Here is a 22,926-nt window from a genome sequence, read left to right on the forward strand (position 1 = left end):
GGAGGAGGGAGCGAGGAGGGGGGATGGGGGGAGAGAGGGTGGGGAGGGGGAGGGGGAGAGGAGGAGGGAGCGAGGAGGGGGGATGGGGGAGAGGGAGGGGGGGGAGAGAGAGAGAGGGGGACAGAGAGAGAGAGGGAGACATAGAGAGATAGAGAGAGAGAAAGAGATAGAGAGAGAGATAGAGGTGGGGAGAGAATGAGAGAGAGAGAGAGGTAGAGGGCAGGCCTGAACTTGGTGAGCAGGCGGGTCGGACGGGGCCTGCGATCAGCGGAGGAATTTCAGGTTTCCCAGATGGAGTAATGCCCCGCACGACATTAACTGCTGCCGCCATGTTCAAGCCGGTGACCGGCTGTGACCTCCGGTGACCTCCCGATCTGCAGAGCATTTTGAGAATGGCGGGCGGGCGGTTCTGGCAAAAGCCGGCATTCTGCTCTGTCTGCGGGGAGAGGGCGAGAGGAAGGAGAGGATGGGGGAGAGAGGTAAAGGAGGGAGGGCGGGGGGTTGGAGCGGAGGCTCACTCCAGCTCCAGGCTCTACTCGAGCCCAGGCAGCAGCCTCCCCACCTGAGGATAAACCTGAGGATGCCGAGTGAGGCGGCGGGCGGTCGTCGAACCGCGCTTTGCCCGCGCGGCGGCAGTCTAGGGAGACGGAGAGAGGGGGGAGACAACTGCCGGTCGAGGGGCGGCTTCTTTCGGCTGTTTTTAAATGGCGTCTTTAAGGCGAGAGGCGGGCGCCAGCAGCCGTTATGGTCGCTGGCCAGCAGGAGGTGACAAAATGAGTGAGTGGGGGTGTATGATTTTATTAAAAAATGGGTACATAAAAAGAAAACATGTTTTGAGTGGAAAATCGGATGTAAAATGAATGAGCTAGCGACATGGAAAAAATGACGGAGTTTAATGACGGAGTGCTGGCGTAGCATGGAATCAAAGGCCGAAGGTGGCACCCACAAGACCGCCAGGCAGAAACACACACACACAGCCACAGGTCCTCCAACTCAAGCGGCTCAGGAATGAGCAGCAAAGATCCTAGAGGAGCTCCTCTAGGATCTTTGATGAGCAGTGCGGCTGGTTTAAAATGGCGTCTTTGAGGCGAGATGCGGGCGCCAGCAGCCGTTATGGTCACTGGCCAGCAGGAGGCGACAGAATGAGTGAGTGGGTGGGGGGGGAGAAAGATTTAATTAAAAATGTGGACATAAACATAACGAAATCTAATGAGGAGTGGATAGTTGGAATGAAAAGTGAAATGTCTACCGAAATGGCAGCTTCTATGGGTGAGAAGCCAGTTTATTTTTGAAATATTGGGGGGGGTGGGGGAGAAGGATTTGATTAAAAACATGTACTTAAACACGACGAAATTTAATAAGGAGCGGATACTTAGAAAGAAAAGTGAAATCTCTACCGAAATGGAAAAGATCTCGGCGATTGTGCGTCTGGATTCAGCATGGCAAGGAATCAAAGGAAGAAAGGCGGCCGGCAGCCGTCTATGTAAATGGATCCATTCTGATTGGACATCTGCGAGCATCGGGCATTGTGATTGGACATCTGCGAGCATTGGGTATTGTGACATCACACGATGGAACGAATAGAAAGGCAGCCGGATGGCAGGCGGCAGCCACAGAGTTTTATATAATAACTAGACCAAGTGCAGACCCGTTGGGTCTGCTCCCCCAATGGTGTGATCCCCCAACCCAATATTCCACCATGCACCCGTCTCCTCCAATGGAACTGAAGCCGTTCTCAAAAGTAAGATTCCAGCACTGCCCTGCCTCTTTAAAAAAAAATCCAATGGCACCTCCCCTGCCTGCTGCAGCAGTGAAAAGTTCAGTGTTCCTGTCTTGCAACTTTGTTTCGAAGTGTGTTGGAAGCTGGCATGTAAATGGAGAAGCCTGTTTATTTTGAAATACTTGGGGGGTGGGGTGGGGGGGGGGGGGGAGAAGGATTTGATTAAAAACATGTACTTCAACACGACGAAATGAAATGAGGAGCGGATACTTAGAAAGAAAAGCGAAATCTCTACCGAAATGGAAAATATCTCGGAGATTGAGCGTCTGGATTGGGCGTGGCAATGAATCAAAGGAAGAAATGCAGCCGGCAGCCGTACATGCAAATGAATCCATTCCGATTGGACATCTGCGAGCATCGGCCATTCTGATTGGACATCTGCGAGTATCGGGCACGAATCGAAAGGCAGGAAGGGCGCTGGTCGGCAGTCGGTCGGATGGGGCCAGAGTTTTAAATATATAATAGAAGATAGATAGATAGATAGATATAGATAGATAGATAGAATGGGTGATCGATAGTCAGCGTAGACTCAGGGAGTCTAAGGGCCTGTTTCCATGCCACCTCTCTCAATGACTACCAGGCAGGTTAGGCAACAGGTTAACTAACAGTTGGATTTCCTCCTGTGTCAATCAAGGTTCTGCTCACCCCATGTGGACACACTCTACACATCACTGCCAGGCAGGGGTGGGGGAAGAGGCCGAGGTGCCAGCATTTGACACTCACCTCCACCCTCTCCAACAACTTGAAGGGCAGCATGTTCCGAAGCTCCTCCAGTCTCTGAAGGGTTACCTTGCCCAGCAGTTTGATGTTGTGGGCTGGTGTCAGCGGGGGAGGGAGGGGTATGGTTTCAGACGGCCCACCGCCCCAGTCCAGCCAAGCCCGGAAGGCAGCAGTCATCAGCTCCAGCTTCTTCTCCATTCTCTGCATTTGCACCTGCAGGCCAGCATAGGAACAGAGCTAGACGGTCAGCTTGGGCAGTATGGTGGCGCAGTGGTAGAGTTACTGCCTTACAACGCCAGAGACCTGAGTTTGATCCTGTCTACAGGTGCTGCCTGTATGAAGTTTCTACATTCTCCCCGAGACCTGCATGGGATTTCTCCGAGATCTTCTGTTTCCTCCCACACTCCAATGAGGTACAGGCTAGTAGATTAATTGGTTTAGTGTTAATGTAAAATTGTTCCAAGTGTGTGTGGGATGTTAGTGTGCGGGGATCACTGGTCGGTGTGGACCCGGTGGGCCAAAAGGCCTGTTCCCACGCTGTATCTCCAAACTAAAGTCCATATCAACCTGACCCAGAATATAGACATCGCCACCCTTCAATGAGACCGTGATGTACCGCACATTTATTGTCAAAACCAGGTTCCACAGCATGGAGGGGGGACACCTCCAACCTAATGCAGGCCAACTGCAGCCAACACAGGCAAACTCTCCATCCTGCAACCCCATCTCAACCACAAACTCTCTCCACCCCATTCACTCTGCCCCCAACCCACCCAGGAGCCCACCCCTTCTCCTCCACTTACCTCACATCTCTCCTCTATTTTCCTCTTAACTACTTTTTCCCCAGGGTGGAAATGTCAAAGACCAGAGGGTATAGCTTACGATGAGAGGGATAAAGTTTAAAGGGTGATAGATTTTTTTATACCAGGTGGATGCCTGGAGCAGGCTCTGCTAGGAGAGGCGGTGGAGGCAGATACGACAGAGGCATTTGCTAGTTGTTTGGATATGCAGGGAATGGCGGGATATGGATCGTGTGCGTGCAAGCAAGATTAGTCATCTTTGCATTATGTTCCACATTGACATTGTGTGCTGAATTCCCCTGCTGCTCCCTCCTCCAACCCCCATTTCCAGCACTCCTCTGCCATTCATCTCTGCTCACCCACTGGCCATGGGAAAGCTTGGATCAACATTTCTCCAGTGACAGCCCCGTGCTCGGGTTCAAGTCGTTGCAGCAACAACACTTACGGTCTGCAGGAAGGTCAAATCCTGCCTTGGGCGTAAGTGTGTGTGTGTGCGTGTGCGTGTGTCCGTGTCCGTGTGTGCGTGTATGCAACACCTCTCGGGTGCGAAATTAAACGCTGCCTTGTCCCCGAGTGGCAGCTCTGGCCAACACCTCCCAACCACAGCCACAAAGCTTCAAGTCTCACTGCTCTTTCTGCCTGGGGATTGTGTGCAGTTTAGTTTTGTTTAGAGATACAGCAAGGTAACAGGCTATTTGGCACACCGGGTCTGCATCGACCAGCAATTCCCATGCACTAACACTGTCCCACACACACTAGGGACAATTTATACCAAGCCAATTAACCAACAGGCCTGTAGGTCTTTGTAGTGTGCGGTTCCCGGAGGTTGCAGGTGGTTGCCGGAGGTTGCAGGTAGTGGAAGAGGTAGGGAGACTGACAAAAACCTCCGGGAACCGCACGGAAACCTTGGGTGGGGCGCAAAGTCTCCAGAGGTTTCCGTTCAGGCTTCCTAAGTGGGACAGGGGCTTAACTCTACCGTTATGCCACCGTACCACCCTTGATTCCACATTTACTGACGGGAGCAGACAGTGCGGTAACCGTCAAATGACAAATATTACCCGAGAATACTTTGGATCTAAATTGGTATGAGTTGGCCCATGGATTTTTCTCACGAGGGAGGTGAGCTGGCCACACAGAAGCAGGCAGCTAACGAAGGGTGTGCAAACCACACACACGGGCGGGGAGCTCAAAGCTGCACAGATGGTGTCTAGAAACCAGCTGGCAAGCTGTCAGAATGCATAGGAGGAAACTGTAGATGCTGGTTTAAACCGGAGATAGACACAAAAACTGGAGTAACTCAGCAGGTCAAGTAGCATCTCCAGAGAGAAAGAATAGCTACAGAATGGCGGTGCAGAACCTGGCGGACGAGTGCTCACGTAATAACATGTCCCTAAACACCTCCAAAACAAGGATCTTATTATCAACTTCAGGACACATAATGGGGAATACACCCCAATCTCCATCTACGGTGACAGTGTGGAGAGAGTGTCCAGCTTTAGGTTTCTGGGCACACACATCTCAGAGGACCTCACATGGTCCACCAACACCGCTGCGTTGGTCAAGAAGGCACAGCAACGACTGTTCTTCCTGAGATCATTGAAAACGACTGGTCTGCCCCAACAGCTGCTGACAACCTTCTACCGCTGCACCGCAGAGAGCATACTAACATATGGCATCTCTGTGTGATAACTCAGCTGCACAGAGACGGAGAGGAGAGCTCTTCAGCGCATCGTCCACAGAGTGCAGAAGATTATTGGGACACAGCTACCAGCCTTGGAGGGCATCTACCACACACGGTGCTTCAGGAAGGCCGTCAGCATCCACAAAGACTCCTCACACCCTTGTAATGGACTGTTCGAAGTCCCATCTTCCGGCAGACGTTACAAGGCCTTCTACGCCTGCACCTCCAGGCTCAGGAACAACTGCATCCCCAGAGCTATAGCTGCTCTGAACCAACCCTGCTGAGTAGCCCCCACTCCCATGAACTCTCTCTCTCGGATGGTTACGTCGCACATCGACCCGGCACAGACACATTTGCACTTCAGACTGTTTTGACTGTTTTACTTTTCTTTTTATAAACCATGTTCTTGGGGTATCTAAATCTAAATGTTATCAGTTGTTTAAGTTATGACATCGGATGGAAGCTGCATACCAAATCTCATTGCATATATGTGCAATGACAATAAAATATATTATTAGTATTATTATTAAGTGATGTTTCGGGGCGAGAACTTCCTGAAATGTCACCTATTCCTTTCTCCAGTGAAACTGCCTGACTTGCTGAGTTATTCCAGCATTTAATGTCTAGCAAGTCTGTGCAGTTGTGCACAGTGGTTGGTTCAGTGGTGTTGGGAGCCTGGGCGACTGCTCTATCTCTAAATTAAACTGAACCTGCAGAAATCAGTTAGGGCAGGCTGGAGTGGGATTCAGAGGGTGAATTCAAGGAGGTGCACTGCCCCTGCTGTAATCCTTTGGTACTCTCTCTCTCCCAGGGGCAGAAATCGCTATCAAAACATGGGGGGGACACAATTCCTTGGTGGCCAGGCGCATGCGCACACACAGACACACGCGCGAGGCTTCGGCCGTGGGCCCTGTGGACAATAAAACCGGAAGCTGACCTGGTTGGTGACCGACTCCGAACTTCAGGAACAGCAGCTTCGTCCGCCCCAAATCATGGGGCTTGTATCGGCCTGTTCGCGGGGCCTTTCATCACCCGGCGCAGTTTAAAATTGGCCGACAGGGGCTTCAACATCGGGAGCCTCGATCGCTTCGATATAGCAGATTGATTTTAAGCCATGCCGTTGGATGAAAGGCCCAGCGAATCGGTCGATTCAGCCCTTAGAAAACTTCTGATACCCTCTTGAATCTTTCAAAAGCTACAAGGTGATAAATAACACTTTTAAACAAATAAAACTGAAGCAAATAAAGGCAAACAGAAGAGCTGACCTAGGAGGGGGGAAAAACACTTAATAACATGAGTGAATTGAATGAGGGACTTACCTGCAAGCCAGCCATGAAACCCGTTCAATCCGTTTAAATCTTTCCCATCCACAAATACATCCAATTAGTTCAAATGGTAACTGTACCCGCATCAGACAGCTTTAAGAAATTTTCCATGAATACCTTCAGTAATACTTGAAGGTCAAAACACAATTGGTGACACATCGTGTTAATACGATGTTACTAGAGATAATTAACAGTGCCACTTCCACTGTCTTGCGGTCAGACTTGACCGCGGAAAGACGAAGAACAACTTCCAACCCACTAAAACTCACACATGGAATTTTAAGTATGCATTTTAAGCACCTATTGCTGTGGAAGAGTTTCAGTGAATGCCGAGATCCACCAGGTACTCACTGGTTTCTGACACTATGAAAAGATATTTGGACAGAAATATTGACAACTTGCAAGGCCAACTAACAACATGTTGCATGACTACAACACCAGGATTATCCTGGAGTCCCAGGGATGGACATGATTGTGCCGATGACCTCCTGTGATTGTGCAAGTTACTGGGTGGCTGTACCAGAATGTGGGAAAGGGGTGAATGGACTGCGAGGGATCCTGCAGCCAGGGCAGCTCCAGGATAATAAGATTATAAGTGATAGGGGTAGAATTAGGCCATTCAGCCCATCTACTCCGCGATTCAATCATGGCTGATCTCTCCCTCCTAACCCCATTCTCCTGCCTTTTCCCCATAATAACCCCTGAGACCCGGACTGCTCATGGGCAGCCGTGACCTACGGAAGTGAAGGGCTCCAGGAGGAAGAGTGAGAGTGCACAAGGATGGGACGGTCAAGGGCTCACCTGAGTGCTTTCCAGTGCGCCCAGCTTCTCGGCACCAGACCAGATTCCTCTGGGTGACATGAAGAAGCCAACACCTGCAGAGGCAGAAAGGTTGCACTGAAGCAAGCAACATTCAAGGTATGCAGTCGCCTCAGTCCACTCACTGCGCTCAGTCTGCCTGGACCTACCTGAGTTCCCGGTTGCCAAACACTTTAATTCCCCTTCCCATTCCCACACTTAACCTTTCTGCCCTGGGCCTCCTCTATGGTCAGAGTGAGGCCAAACACAAATTGGATGAGCAACATCTCATATTTTGCTTTGGCAGCTTAAAACCCAGTGGTATGAATATTGATTTCTATAACTTCAAGTAAACCTTGCATTCCCTCTCTCTCCATCCCTCCCCCACCCAAGTTGTACCAGCTTCAAAGTCGTCTTGATGAGTCTCATTGTCTGTAGTCTTTCTCACCCAACAAACAGCTAACGGCCTGTTTCTTTTATCATTGTTATTTTTTGCATATCTTTCATTCATTTGTTCCATATCTCTACATCTCCGTCTATATCTCTCATTTCTCTTTCCCCCGACGCTCAGTCTGACGAAGGGTCTCGACCCAAAACGTCACCTATTTCTTTTCTCCAGAGATTCTGCCTGACCCGCTGAGTTATTCCAGCATTTTGTTTCTATCGTCGGTGTAAACCAGCATCTGCACTTCATTCCCACACATTAACCTTTGCTTTTTACCACAAATCTAATTTTGGTTCCAATGTATCACTCAGCTTTATCCTGTAGACCAGCCTGCCATATGGGACCTTGCCAAAAACCTCACTGAAAACCATAGTCTCCATGAAACATGCTGCCCTTATTAATTCTTTGTCACCAAAACAAAAATGTTAACCGTCAGTCAGACAAGGCCTTCTTACAAGAACTCCATACTGACGACCTCTGCTTAACTCATCTTTTAGACAATAGACAATATTGCAGGAGTGGGTCATTCGAGCCAGCACCGCCATTCAATATGATCATGGCTGATCATCCACAATCAGTACCCAGTTCCTGCCTTCTCACCATGTCCATTGACTCCGCTATCTTTAAGAGCTCTATCTAACTCTCTTGAAAGCATCCAGAGAATTGGCAACCACTAGCAAGAATGTCCTTCCTCACATTTGGAGACCAAAACTGCACACAATACTCCAGGTGTGGTCTCACTAGGGCCCCGTACAACTGCAGAAGGAACTCTTTGCTCCTATACTCAACTCCTCTTGTTATGAAGGCCAACATGCCATTAGCTTTCTTCACTGCCTGCTGTACCTGCATTCTTACTTTCAGTTCTAAAAATCATTCACTTCTAAATGAATTTTATACCATTTAGAATCTATTCCAATAATTTGTCTCCACAGTTTAAGCTAACTGGCCTGTAATTACTTGGGCTCTCCCATGCTCCCGTTTTAAACAACCGTATGTTAGTAATCTAATCCTCCAGTCTTACTCCTGCAATGAGGAATCAGAATATCATGGTCAGAGCATCTATAATTTCTTCCCTGCCTCCCTTCAACATCCTGGGATACATTTCATCCGAGACTGATGAGTTGCCCATTGACTAAAATGACCGACCCTTGATGCTTCCCCATATTCTCTACACGTCCTATTCAATATTTCACATTTGTTTACTGTAACAATATTACCACCCTCGTATGAATAGCTACAACTAATCACGATTCACCTCCGGGGAATTGAAATCTAATAACATTGCCCTTGCACATTTACACTTTGCTGATGAAATTGTTCTCTCTCCATATAATATAACCATATAACAATTACAGCACGGAAACAGGCCATCTCGACCCTTCTAGTCCGTGCTGAACACATAATCTCCCCTAGTCCCATATACCTGCGCTCAGACTATAACCCTCCATTCCCTTCCCATCCATATAATTATCCAATTTATTTTTAAATGATAAAAACGAACCTGCCTCCACCACCTTCAATGGAAGCTCATTTCACACAGCTACCACTCTGTGAGTAAAGAAGTTCCCCCTCATGTTACCCCTAAACTTCAGTCCCTTAATTCTCATGTCATGTCCCCTTGTTTGAATCTTCCCTACTCTCAGTGGGAAAAGCTTTTCCACGTCAACTCTGTCTATCCCTCTCATCATTTTAAAAACCTCTATCAAGTCCCCCCTTAACCTTCTGCGCTCCAAAGAATAAAGCCATAACTTGTTCAACCTTTCTCTGTAACTTAGTTGCTGAAACCCAGGCAACATTCTAGTAAATCTCCTCTGTACTCTCTCTATTTTGTTGACATCCTTCCTATAATTAGGCGACCAAAATTGTACACCATACTCCAGAATTGGCCTCACCAATGCCTTGTACAATTTAAACATTACATCCCAACTTCTATACTCAGTCCCAACTATACTATACTCTCACACCCTATTTGGGGTCAACAGTGCACTCACAAGTCAGCAATTGCCCATTTTGATCTTACATTCGACATTGATGGTTTTCTAACATATTATCCCTGCTGAAGATAGTCGAAAATGCTGAAATAAGCTCAGCAGGACAGGCAGCATCTCTGGAGAGAAGGAATGGGTGACGTTTCGGGTCAAGACCCTTCTTCGATTTAAACCAGCACCTGCAGTTCCTGCCTACACAGATCATCCCTTTCACAGTTGTCAGCGTTTCATTAACTAGTACTGTCACCCCTCAGTCTCCCTTCTCCATAATGACCTGCCCAGAACAAAATCAGAGTGAAAGCAAGTCATCCTCTAACATAGAACAGTTCAGCACAGGAACAGTTCAAGTGAGTTTATTGTCATGTGTCCCTGTATAGGACAATGACATTCTTGCTTTGCTTAAGCACACAGAAAAAAATAGTAGGCATTTACTACAAAACAGATAAATGTGTCCATACACCATGATATAAATATATACACACATGAATAAATAAACTGGTAAAGTGCAAATAACAGAAAGTGGTTATTAATAATCAGAGTTTTGTCCGAGCCAGGTTTAATAGCCTGATGGCTGAGGGGAAGTAGCTATTCCTGAACCTGTTTGTTGCAGTCTTCAAGCTCCTGTACCTTCTACCTGAAGGTAGCAGGGAGATGAGTGTGTGGCCAGGATGGTGTGGGTCTTTGATGATACTGCCAGCCTTTTTGAGGCAGCAACTGCGATAAAGGTCAGAGCCGATGATGGACTGGGCAGTGTTTACTACTTTTTGTAGTCTTTTCCTCTCCAGGGCGCTCAAATTGCCGAACCCAGCCACAATGCAACCGGTCAGCATGCTCTCGGTTGTGCACCTGTAGAAGTTGACAATCCGACTCTCTGTAATCTTCTCAGGAAGTAGAGGCACTGATGAGCTTTTTTGATAATTGCATTAGTGTTCTCGGACCAGGAAAGATCTTCAGAGATGTGCACGCCCAGGAAATTGAAGTTCATGACCCTTTCAACCATCGACCTGTTGATACAAATGGGGTTGATGGTCCCTCTCCTACTCCTTCCAAAGTCCACAATCAGTTCCTTGGTTTTTCTGGTGTGGAGGGCCAGGTTATTGTGCTGGCACCATATGGACAGTTGCTCGATCTCGCTTCTGTACTCCGACTCATCCCCATCAGTGATACGCCCCACAATAGTTGTGTCGTCAGCGAACTTGGTGATGGAGTTCGCACTGTGACTGGCTATGCAGTCATGAGTATAGAGTGAGTACAACAGGGGGGTGAGCACGCAGCCTTGTGGTGCTCCTGTGCTGATTGTTATCGAGGCTGACACATTTCCACCAATACGAACAGACTGTGGTCTGTGGATGAGGAAGTTGAGGATCCAGTTGCAGAGGGATGCGCAGAGACCCAGTTCTGCGAGTTTGGTAACCAGTTTCCCTAGAATAATAGAATATAAAGACAGGGATGTAACGCTGAGGCTTTATAAGGCACTGGCCAGACCACATTTGGAGTATTGTGAACTGTTTTGGGCTCCACATCTGAAGGATATGCTAGCATTGGAGAGGGTCCAGAGGTTTACGAGAATGATCCCAGGAACGAGTGGGTTGACGGGCGATGAGCATTTGTAGGCACTGGGGGGGGGGGGACCTATACTTGCTGTAGGATGTGGAGGGACTTCATTGAAACTTGCCAAATAGTGAAAGGCCTGGATAGAGTGGATGTGGATAGGATGTTTCCACTAGTGGGAGAGTCTAGGACCAGAGGCCATAGCCTCAGAACAAAACCACGTACCTTTAGAAAGGAGAACAGGTGGAACTTCTTTAATTAGGGGGTGGCAAATCTGTGGAATTAATTGCCACAGACGGCTGATGCCAAGTCAAAGGGTATTTTTAAGGTGGAGTTTGATATGATTCTTCATTAGTACGGGTGTTGGAGGTTATGGAGAACAGGCAGGAGAATGGTGTTGAGTGGGAAAGATAGATCAGCCATGATTGAATAATGGAGTAGGCTTGATGGGCCAAATGGCCTAATTCTGTTTCTATAATTTATGAACAATATAACACAACCTCAATTCAGCTGCTTGGACCTCACTCTCTATTTGTAGCAATGTTACAAAATTTTGAGATTTAAAAAATCAAGTCTGCAATTTATCCCATCAGATAAAGCATAACAGTAAGTTTAATTTGACACCTAATTCACTTTCATATCTCAAGTAATAAAAAAGTTATGGCCATTTTCATACCCGGAAATTAGCATCTTGTTCCCTATTGATTTTCTATGGACATAACAAAAAAGCTGTGATCCAGGACAGTCAAAAGGCCATAACCTTCTTAAAAATTAAGAGAACTGAATGAAATTTTCATCTATCCATTTCTTAATAAATGATTATCATTTTTAAATAGCCTAAGTGTCCAAATAATATTCACAAATAATTCACAATAAAACATGATTTTTAAATCTCATTTACATCAATTTCTAGGCCAAATGGAAAGAATTTAGTGTTCAATTGCTGTAAATTAAAGTCAATTTAAATCGGCTTTCTAGTGTGTTCCTGTGAACGCGCTGGTTTAGAACGTTCACATTGCGCTGGATTTGTGCCCTCAAATGCCCAGAAAAATACTGCGTGATATAAAGAGCCCAAAATGAGCTATTCGCTATAGAAAACTTTATATACAGGGTTCTTAAGAAGCCCCTTTTAATGTAAAAATAAGGTACATACCTTTAATTGTTTGCTTTATAAAACCCTGGGGCTGCGAGAGGTCGCGGGTTGAGAGAGTGGTTGTTAAACTACTATAACTATTATACAAGGCCATAAAAACTAATAATACCTTTTGCGACGGGGTCTTTCAGCGATTTTCCGTTAATGATTTACTAGGCTGAACATTTTCGATTGCAACAGCCTAGTAAAAATCGCGTTTTAAACCCGCCCCCTCTAAACAGCGCCAAAATCGTGCACACGGCCTGGGGGCATATGCTCAGCCACGATTCAGGTAGGTTTTGTAACATACCTACTATTTGCAACAAGAACCTTGGACTCGGGATACTCAGTTGACACTATAAATTCACCAGTGTTGTTCTGTCAAACAGACGGCTAAATACAGCCCAGGGCCCACCCCCAATCCTTCCCTCCACCTTTAATCCTTTACTCTCAACTTGACTGTTTCTCCTCATGTTTTGCCTCAACTGCTCGAACCCTCAGTGAAGATTTTCTCTTCATATTATCCTGCAGACATCAATGATCGATGAAGTGAGATGTGAAATGGAGCAGGTCCTTACCCAGTAATGCCAGCAACACCAGCAGCATCCACTTCTTCACGTGAGGGACACACCTGGAGGGGAAACACACACGTCAGCCGGCTATTGAACCCAACCCTGTCTCAAGCGAGATGGATACAAAAAGCTGCTGTAACTCAGTGGGTCGGGCAGCATCTCTGGAGTCTGAAGAAGGGAGTTGTCCTGAAATGTCACCCATTCCTTCTCGCCAGAGACGCCGCCCGACCCACTGAGTTACTCTAGCTTTTTGTGTCTATCTTTGGTTTAGAAACATAGAAACATAGAAAATAGGTGCAGGAGTAGGCCATTCGGCTCTTCGAGCCTGCACCGCCATTCAATATGATCATGGCTGATCATCCAACTCAGTATCCCATTCCTGCCTTCTCTCCATACCCCCTGATCCCTTTAGCCATAAGGGCCACATCTAACTCCCTCTTAAATATAGCCAATGAACTGGCCTCAACTACCTTCTGTGGCAGTGAATTCCACAGATTCACCACTCTGTGTAAATAATGATTTTCTCATCTCGGTCCTAAAGGACTTCCCTCTTATCCTTAAACTGTGACCCCTAGTTCTAGACTTCCCCAACATCGGGAATAATCTTCCTGCATCTAGCCTGTCCAACCCCTTAAAATCTAGCCTGTCCAACCCCTTTAAAACACCATCTCCAGTTCCTTCCCACACACGTTTCAAGCAAATCGATTGCTGCCATCAAACAGACAGAATCAGGTCAATGATTATGGTCAAGAGATGGACAGACCCCTCCATGGACCCACGCTGCTGACAGACCTTCAGTCCACACACCCAAAGCTCAGAGCCATGGTGACACTGGTGCAAAGATTAGTCAACCTAGGGTACAGTATCAGAGGGCGGTTCTGTGGATGTATCTGGGGTAGAGTGTGGGGCAGGCTATCTTGTAGTCCTTGGCTCGAAGGGCCGAATGGCCTACTCCTGCACCTATCTTTCTATGTCTTTCCTATGTTTCTAGTGGGTTTATCTGGGGTAGTACAAGTGGGTTGGCCTGTGGTGGGTTTACCTGGGGTACAATAAATGGGTTATCATTTTTTAAGTTTAGTTTAAAGACACAGCACAGAAACAGGCCCTTCGGCCCACCGAGTCCGTACCGACCAACGATTCCCGCCCACTAACACTACCCTACACAGACCAGAGTCATAGAGTGATACAGTTTGGAAACAGGCCCTTCGGCCCAACTTGCCCACACCGACCAACAATGTTCCAGCTACACTAGTCCCACTTGACTGCACTTAGTCCATATTCCTCCAAACCTGTCCTATCCATGTACCTATCTAATTGTTTTTTAAAACGATGGGATAGTCTCAGCCTCAACTACCTCCTCTGGCAACTTGTTCCATACACCCACCACCTTATGTGTGAAAACGTTACCCTTCGGATTCCTATTAAATCTTTTCCCCTTCACCTTGAACATATGTCCTCTGGTCCTCGATTCCCCTACTCTGGGCAAGAAACTGTGCATCTACCCGATCTATTCCTCTCATGATTTTGTATACCTTTATAAGATCTCCCCTCATCCTGCTGCGCTCCATGGAATAGAGACCCAGCCTACTCAACCTCTCCCCATAGCTCACACTCTCTCGTCCTGGCAACATCCTTGTAAATCTTCTCTGAACACTTCCAAGCCTGACAATATTTTCCCTATACATGGTGCCCCGAACTGAACACAATATTCTAAATGTGGTCTCACCAACGTCTCATACAACTGCAACATGACCTCCCAGTTTCCACAATCAAATCTCTGACTGATGAAGGCCAATGTGCCAAATCCTTTTTGCTATCCATTCAGCTATCTCTCCTTGGATCCCATGCCATCTAACCTTCCAGAGCAGCCTACCATGCAGAACCTTGTCGAACGTCATACTGAAATCCATGTACACAACATCTACAACTCTGCCCTCATCGACCTTTTTGGTCATGTCTTCAAAAAAATAAATCAGATTTGTGAGGCACGACCTCCCAGGTACAAAACCATGCTGATTATCCCAAATCAGCCCTTGCCAATCCATCTGCCTGTATAAGCTATCTCTCTAGTAACTTTCCAGCTGCAGAAGTTAAGCGCACCGTCCTAAAGTTCCCAGCATTTTCCCTGCAGCCCTTCTTGAAAAGAGGCACAACGTTTGCCACTCTCCAGTCTTCCAGCACCTCTCCTGTATTTAAGGACAACTCATAAATTTCAACCAGGGCTCCCGCAATTTCCCCTCTAGCTTCCCGCAATCTCCTCGGATATATATGATCATGTCCCGGAGATTAGTCTACCTTCAAACACGGCAGTACCTTCAATACTTCCTCGAAGGTAACACTGACTGCTCTCAAGACACTTCCATTGACTGCTCCAAGTTCCTCCGTCCTACTGTCCTAGCGGAGCTGGTCCTTACTCTCAACAACTTTTCCGTTGACTCCTCCCATTTCCTCCAAATCCACGACGTAGCTATGGGCAGGCACATGGGCCTCAACTATGCCTGCCTCATTATAGACTATGTCGAACAATCCTTGTACGAGGTGTACCATGGCCCTATCCCCAAACTCTAACTGCGCTACATTGATGACTGCATTGGTGCTACCTCCTGCACCTATGCAGAACTCACTTCTGCATTTGGCCCTTCGAGTGGTGCTGGCTCAAAGGGCCGAATGGCCTCCTCCTGCACCTATTTTCTATGTTTCACTGACTTCATCCATTTCACCACTAACTTCCATCCAGCACTCAAATTCACCTCAACCATTTCCGACATCTCCCTTACCGTTTCTAGACCTCACTATCTCCATCGCAGGTTACAGACTACTGACCGACATCTTCTACAACCCACTGTCTCCCATGGCTATCTGGACTACACTTCTTCCCACCCTGCTTCCTGTGAGGACTTTCGCCTACTCCAAATTCCTCCATCTACACCGCAAATGCATCCAGGATGAGGTGTTCCAAACCATGGCATCGCAGATGTCCTCATTCTTTAGGGAACGGGGGTTCCTCACTTTGACTATAGATGAGGCTCTCACCAGGGTTTCTTCTATATCCCGTTGCTCCGCTCCCACTCCCCATCCCCCCACTCGTAACAAGGACAGAGTCTCCATTGTCCTCACCTCCACCCTACCAGCCGTCACATACAACAGATAATCCTCCGACATTTTCGTCACCTCCAACGGGATCTCAACACTGGCCACATCTCCTCCCCTTTCGGCTTTCCGCAGAGACCGCTTCCTCCGTAACTCCCTGGTCAATTCGTCCCTTCCCACCCAAACCACCCCCTCCCCTGGTACTTTCCCTTGCAACTACAGAAAATGCTACACTTGTCACTTTACCTCCCCTCTTGACTCCATCCAAGGACCCAAGCCATCTTTCCAGGTGAGGCATAGGTTCACCTGCACCTCCTCCAACCTCATGTATTGCATCCGCTGCTCTAGGTGTCAACTGCTCTACATCGGTGAGACCAAGCGCAGGCTTGGTGATCACTTCGTCCAACACCTCTGCACACTTTTTTAAATTATTATTACAAAATAGACTTTATTCAGGTAATAAATATACAATACATAAATCGTGTGACAAATTCATCCTACACAAATTATTTAATACAGTCTACATACATTGCACAAATTTCACAAATTTGTCCCCCAGCCTTGCCACTCATTTTGCCCACTGGCGTGGAATCCCTTCCCTTATTTTGAGGGGCGTCTCCACCAAACCCTGCCCCCCATGTCCAGCAGCAGAAGGACCCTAGACTGTGGTCCTCACCCACTGAGCCTTGGCGTTAGCTGCACTGAGCTTCAGTGCGTCCCTCAGCACATACTCCTGCAGTCTGCAGCGGGCCAGTCGGCAACATTCCCTGACGGGCATCTCGCACCGCTGGGTGGTGAACAACGCTCGGGCAGACCAAAGAGCTTCTTTCACCGAGTTGATGACCTTCCAGCAGCACTCGATGTCAGTATCGGAATGTGTCCCTGGGAACAGTCCGTAAATCACAGAGTCCTCTGTGACGGAGCTGTTCGGAATAAACCTTGCCTGAGACCCTTGCATACCTCTCCAGACTCTCTTTGCAAAGCAAAGTGGTGGGCAACCATCTCCTCTCCATAGCAGCCGTCCCGAGGGCAGCTTGCGCTGGTAGTGAGGCTCCGACGGTGCGGGAAGGATCCGACTGGGATGGCTCCCCTCACCGCCAGCCAAGCCAGGTCTTGGTGCTTGTTGGTGACTTCTGGCGATGAGGCATTTTGCCAGACAAGCTGGGCAGTCTGCTCTGGGAACCACGCCACCAGATCCATCGAGTCCTTTCCCTGCAGTGCCTGCAGGACATTCCGTGCTGACCACTGCCCGATGGACATATGGTCAAAGGTGTTGGTCCGGAAGAACCTTTCCACAAAGGATAGATGGGACGGGAATGTCCAGCTGACTGGCACATTGCGTGGCATCTGGGCCAGGCCCATCCTTCGCAACACCGGGGACAGGTAGAACCTCAGCAGGTAGTGACACTTGATGCCCACATGCCTTGGCTCTACATTCCGCCTGATGCATCCACACACGAGTTGGCCATCAGGGTGAAGGCGACGTTGGGCACGCTTTTACCCACGTTGTCCGCACACTTCGCATTAACTAACCTGATCTCCCGGTGGCTCAGCACTTCAACTCCCCCTCCCATTCCGAATCCGACCTTTCTGTGCTGGATCTCCTCCATGAACAGAGTAAGTCCCACCGCAAATTGAGCAGCAGCACCTCATATTTCGCTTGGGTAGTGTACACCCCAGCGGTATGAACATTGACCTCCAATTTCAGGTAGTCCTTGCTTTCACCCTCCTTCCATCCCCTTCCCAGCTCTCCCACAGCCCACTGTCTCCGCCCCTTCCTTTCTTCTTCCCGCCCCCCCACCCTCATCCCCCCACATCAATCTGAAGAACGGTCACGACCAGAAACGTCACCTATTCCTTCGCTCCATAGATGCTGCCTCACCCGCTGAGTTTCTGCAGCATTTTTGTCTGCCTTCCGTCCTACTGTCTTTCTCCTCGGTAAATACAGAGGAGAAATATTCATTGAGGACCTTGCCCATCTCCTATAGCTCCACACAGATGTGACTGCTTTGATTCCTGAGAGCTCCCACTCTCTCTCTGGTTACCCTTTTTCCCGTTATGTATTTATAAAATCTTTTGGGATTGTTGCTACCCACCAGAGCTATCGCCTGGCCCCCTTTTGTCCTTCTGATCACCTTTTTCAGTTTACTCCTTGGTTCCTGAAACTCCTCCAGGGATGCACTTGATCCCAGCTGCCTATACCTGTCCCATGCGTCCTTCTTGTTTTGACCAACGCATCATTTTATAACCATATAACCATATAACAATTACAGCACGGAAACAGGCCATCTCGGCCCTACAAGTCCGTGCCGAACAAATTTTTTTCCCCTTAGTCCCACCTGCCTGCACTCATACCATAACCCTCCATTCTTCTCATCCATATGCCTATCCAATTTATTTTTAAATGATACCAATGAACCTGCCTCCACCACTTCCACTGGAAGCTCATTCCACACCGCTACCACTCTCTGAGTAAAGAAGTTCCCCCTCATATTACCCCTAAACTTCTGTCCCTTAATTCTGAAGTCATGTCCTCTTGTTTGAATCTTCCCTATTCTCAAAGGGAAAAGCTTGTCCACATCAACTCTGTCTATCCCTCTCATTATTTTAAAGACCTCTATCAAGTCCCCCCTTAACATTCTCCAGAGAATAAAGACCTAACTTATTCAACCTATCTCTGTAACAGTGATAGCTTGTCAGCCAACTTTCCTTATGTTTGCCTGCTTTGCCCTTCACTCTAACGGGGACGTACATATGCTGAGCTTTCGTCAGCACACTTAAAAACATCCCACTTAGCCCATGTTCCTTTCCCCTCTAATAACCAGCTCCAGTCAATTTGAGCGAGATCCATAACTATCTTAAACCTAATCGAACTGTGGTCACTGGACCCAAAAGGCTCCTCCACACACACTTCATTAACTTGCCTTCCCAATTTCCCAATACTAGATCCAGTGTTGCCCTCTCACGTGTGGGGGCCTCCACATACTGTTTAAGAAAACTCTCCTCAACACGTTTGAGGAATTGCACCCCATTTAAATCCTTCACGCTATGATTTCCCCAGTCTATATTGGGAAAGTTAAAATCCCCTACTACAACAACCTTATTTGACCAGCAGCTGTCTGCAATCTCCTGGCACATTTGTTCTTCTAATTCCCGTTGACTATTCGGGGGTCTGTAGTACACCCCCAACAAGGCGATCATCCCTTTCTTGTTCCTCAGCTCCACCCATATAGCCTCACTAAACGAACCGTCCGTAATGTCACCTCTGAACACTGCCGTGACATCCTCCTTACCCAACAATGCAACCCCCCCTCCTCTTTTTCCCTCACCCCTGTCTGCCCTGAAGCTCCTGTACCCCGGGAACATTGAGCTGCCAGTCCTGCCCCTCCCTTAAGCAGGTTTCAGTCATGGCTACAAGGTCCCAGTCGCTCGTACCTATCCATGCCCTCAGCTCATCTGCCTTCCCCGTCAGGCCCCTTTACGTGCAGTTTAAACCAACCCTCCTTCCTCGATCTCTGCCTTTCACCTGCCTATTCTGACCGGGTTACTTATTGTGGATGATCAGCCATGATCACATTGCTGGCTTGAAGGGCTGAATGGCCCACTCCTGCACCTATGGTCTATTGTCTATTTATCGGTGGTTCAGTGTGACTGGGTGTCCTGTGGGAGGGTGTGTTCAGTACAGAGGTGGGGAGGAGATGGAGGAGGCAGTGGGGATGGGTGTGACCAGGTGGAGGAAGGGAGTCTGTGGATCCCCGGAGCACGTACCTGGACAGAGTAAAGACATCGATCAAGGAGATGGCCGTTGTTAACTGGTACCAGGCTGTGCCCAACCACCAGTACACCAGGGGCAGAGCTTTTTCTGAAAGAGACAGCAACACAATATTAGACAACGTTGGGCCCCGATGCTTCACATCAGTGGAAGCGGAGAGAGCTCAGACTCTCCAACACGGAACGCACTGATACTGTGGAACCACGTCAGGCTGAGAGACCTTCTCCCCTGCAGGGACCACCACAGAAAGTCCACCGCAAGCTGGTGGCAGGAGAACCCAGGGGAGCTTTAGGGAACCTAAGAAAAAATAGGTTGCAGGGATATCAACGGGACAACAGCACTGATGGGGGTACTCCAGAGGCCACGACGGGCCGAATGGCCTCCTTTTGTGTCCAGACTAAATAAACGGGAGATTGTCAATGACACTTCCACCGAGCAGGGAGTATCACATTTCAACACAGAGAGATTGCCTGGTTGTGGATGGATAGCAGCCCCCTCTGTCCCAGTCAATCTTATCCCACAACCAACATGGGCAAAGATAGACACAAAAAGCTGGAGTAACTCAGCTGGACAGGCAGCATCTCTGGAGAAAAGGAATAGGTGACGTTTCGGGTCGAGACCCTTCTTCAGACTGAGAGTCAGGGGAAAGGGAAACAAGCGATATAGACGGTGATGTAGAGAGACATGGAACAAATGAATGAACGATGTGCAAAAAAGTAACGATGATGAAGGAAAGGGTCCATTGTTGGTTGGCTGTGGGCTCGGTGTTAACGAATGATACAGACAATGAAACTCACCAGGACGACAGTGAAACTAGTACAATGACAAAGGAGGGGGAGGGACGGAGAGAGAGGGTTACTTGAAGTTAGAGAGATCTAGATTTATTGAACATGGGCGTCTGCTGATCACAATGCTGTGTGCGAGCTTGGCCACGGTCCACCACCTTACACTACATTTCAAAAGCATCCTCGGTGCCACACAGCTGGGGAAATCTAAAGGAGATCCTATTCTTTCATCACCCCAGTGACCCTGGAGCACAAACCAGGCCTCCCTTAGGTGTTACAACATGACTTCAGTTGGCCTCGAGTAACCGAGCATTGACAGTCAGTCGTCTCTTGACTCTATGGTCCTCTGGGCAACTCACCACTCATCTCAGTGAGTGACCCAGTCAGGCTGAGGGAACACACTGGAGTACCAAGCTGGAAGGTGGCTTCCTCCTGCACTGACTGTGGTCCTTAGGCTGCACGAACAACAGAGCACTGGGGACCAGGCCTTGTGCAAACCCTGGGAGTTTAAGGAGAGAGCAGCGGGCTGTACCTCACCACTGGGTCCAGTATCAGCAGGGCACTGGTTGACTGGAGCAGAGTTTTGGGGCCATGGACCACAGAAGAGGGAAGATTAGTAATGCAGGTACCTGGAGACAGCAGCGAGATCCAGCCCCACAGCTTGGCAAGGGGAGAGAACAATTCAGAGTACGCCAAACCTGGGGGGTGGGAAAGAAGAGCAAGATGTCAACAAAGCAAACTTCTCTCTCAAGGTTTACAATGTTCAAAGGGTCACGTAGCCCAATGTTTGTGCTGCTGTTCACAAAAGCACCATGCAACTGATCGGCCCACGGCTCAACTGTTAGTGTGTGGGGATCGCCGACTCAGTGGGCCGAAGGGCCTGTTTCCACGCTGTATCTCTAAACTAAAGGAAGGATGTCAAAAGCCTAAGATAGACACAAAGTTCTGGAGTAACTCAGCGGGTCAGGCAGCATTTCTGTCTGAAAAAGGATGGGTGACGTTTCGGGTCGGGACCCTTCTTCAGACTTCAAGCCTAAGAATTGATTTAGAGAGTGTCTAGAATTACAGTAAAGAGTAATTTGGAAAAGTTAGGAGTCCTCTCGGAACAGAGAAGGTAAAAGAGATGACCTATCACAGAGGTCACAGAATCAATACTGACAATACTGGATCCAGAATATTCTCTCCAAAACGCTGCAGGAAGTGGATTCATTCATGATTTTAAGTGGATGGATACACAGGGTGTTGCTGCTGATACAACCTGGAGATTGCAATGGAACGATGCTCTTTAGCAGAAGTTGCATCACTTTCCACACCTTGGTGAACAGGCGCTAAGCAGGGGGAGTTTGTGTCGTCAAATGGCAGCACACTATTTTTTGTGTTTGTTTTTTTGTGTGTACATATGTGTGTACATATGTGTGTGTGTGCATGTGTGTGAATGAATGGCCATTAGCTGCCACAAACAACAGCTCAGTCCCCCTGATGTAACCCAGCATCTGGGAAATCTACAATCCTGTAAAACAGGTTCAGCTCCTGCCCAGTGTCAGTCCACGGCCCACTCACCCACCCACAGCCCACCTCACTAACAGCCCCTCACCTGCCCCAGTAACAGACCCTCACACCCCACCCGCTCCATTTACCCTCCCCACCGTCAGCCCGCTTACATGTCCCTCACCCCCTTCCCAGTAACAGCACATGTCCCGACACCAGCGCCTTGTAATAGCCCACTCAACCTCACCCTGCCCCAGCAACATCCCCAATTCACCCAGTGCCCACGCCCAACATCTACCACCCACCCACCTTGTCCCACCTTGGTTACATCCTCCACTCACCAACCCACCTTGTTCATGCCCTAGTAACTGCCCCATCCATCTGCCCCACTCTAGTAACACCTCCCACCCACACATCAACTCACCGCAGTAAGTGCCCACTCAGCCGACCCATTGCCCAACTTCAATATGAAATCCCTAAAGCCTCTGTTCCAGCTCCAGCCAGTGTGTCCTCTCTGCCGATAGTGCACGTTGGCTGTTCAGGATGAGGGACGTGGGGGGGGGGGGGGTGAGATGATGAACGTTTCACTTACCCTGCAGCTCATCCTGGGAGGAGTAGCCAGATGTTGACGACAAGTAGATAGATGCTGTCAGTATCCCCATCCTGCTGTATGCTCTGTTTAATTTCTATTCGTAGCTGTCCTCAAAGCTGGACGGCGCTGTGGCTGCTGGATGCCAGATACAGGTTACCGAGGCAAGTCATCACAGGAAAATATTACAGCATTTCATATTTCACTTGGACACCTTACAACACAACGATATGATGTTGACCTCTCTAACTTCAAGTTTCCCTCTCTCTCCATCTCTCCACAATTTTAGCTCTCTGGCCAGTTTAACTGTCCTCCTGATTACATTTTTTCTTCGTTGTCAACTTCCCCTCGCTGACAATGATCTATTCTACATTTTCCTTGATCTTTGCCCCCTTTGATCTCTCGTTTTC

At 48.3% G+C, this 22,926-nt stretch overlaps 1 long non-coding RNA gene across 1 annotated transcript; it reads right to left on the reverse strand.

Moving 5' to 3' along the window:
• Positions 1-11,984: 11,984 nt before the first annotated feature.
• On the reverse strand, positions 11,985-21,840 carry LOC129693391 (uncharacterized). Its single transcript, XR_008722870.1, has 3 exons — positions 21,069-21,840; positions 19,651-19,744; positions 11,985-12,851 (listed from the first exon to the last, which is right to left on the reverse strand). It is a non-coding gene; the product is annotated as an uncharacterized LOC129693391 (long non-coding RNA).
• Between the last annotated feature and the right edge of the window lie 1,086 nt (positions 21,841-22,926).

This window comes from Leucoraja erinacea, unplaced genomic scaffold, assembly GCF_028641065.1.
Source record: "Leucoraja erinacea ecotype New England unplaced genomic scaffold, Leri_hhj_1 Leri_275S, whole genome shotgun sequence".
NCBI classification, from domain to species: Eukaryota; Metazoa; Chordata; class Chondrichthyes; order Rajiformes; family Rajidae; genus Leucoraja; species Leucoraja erinaceus.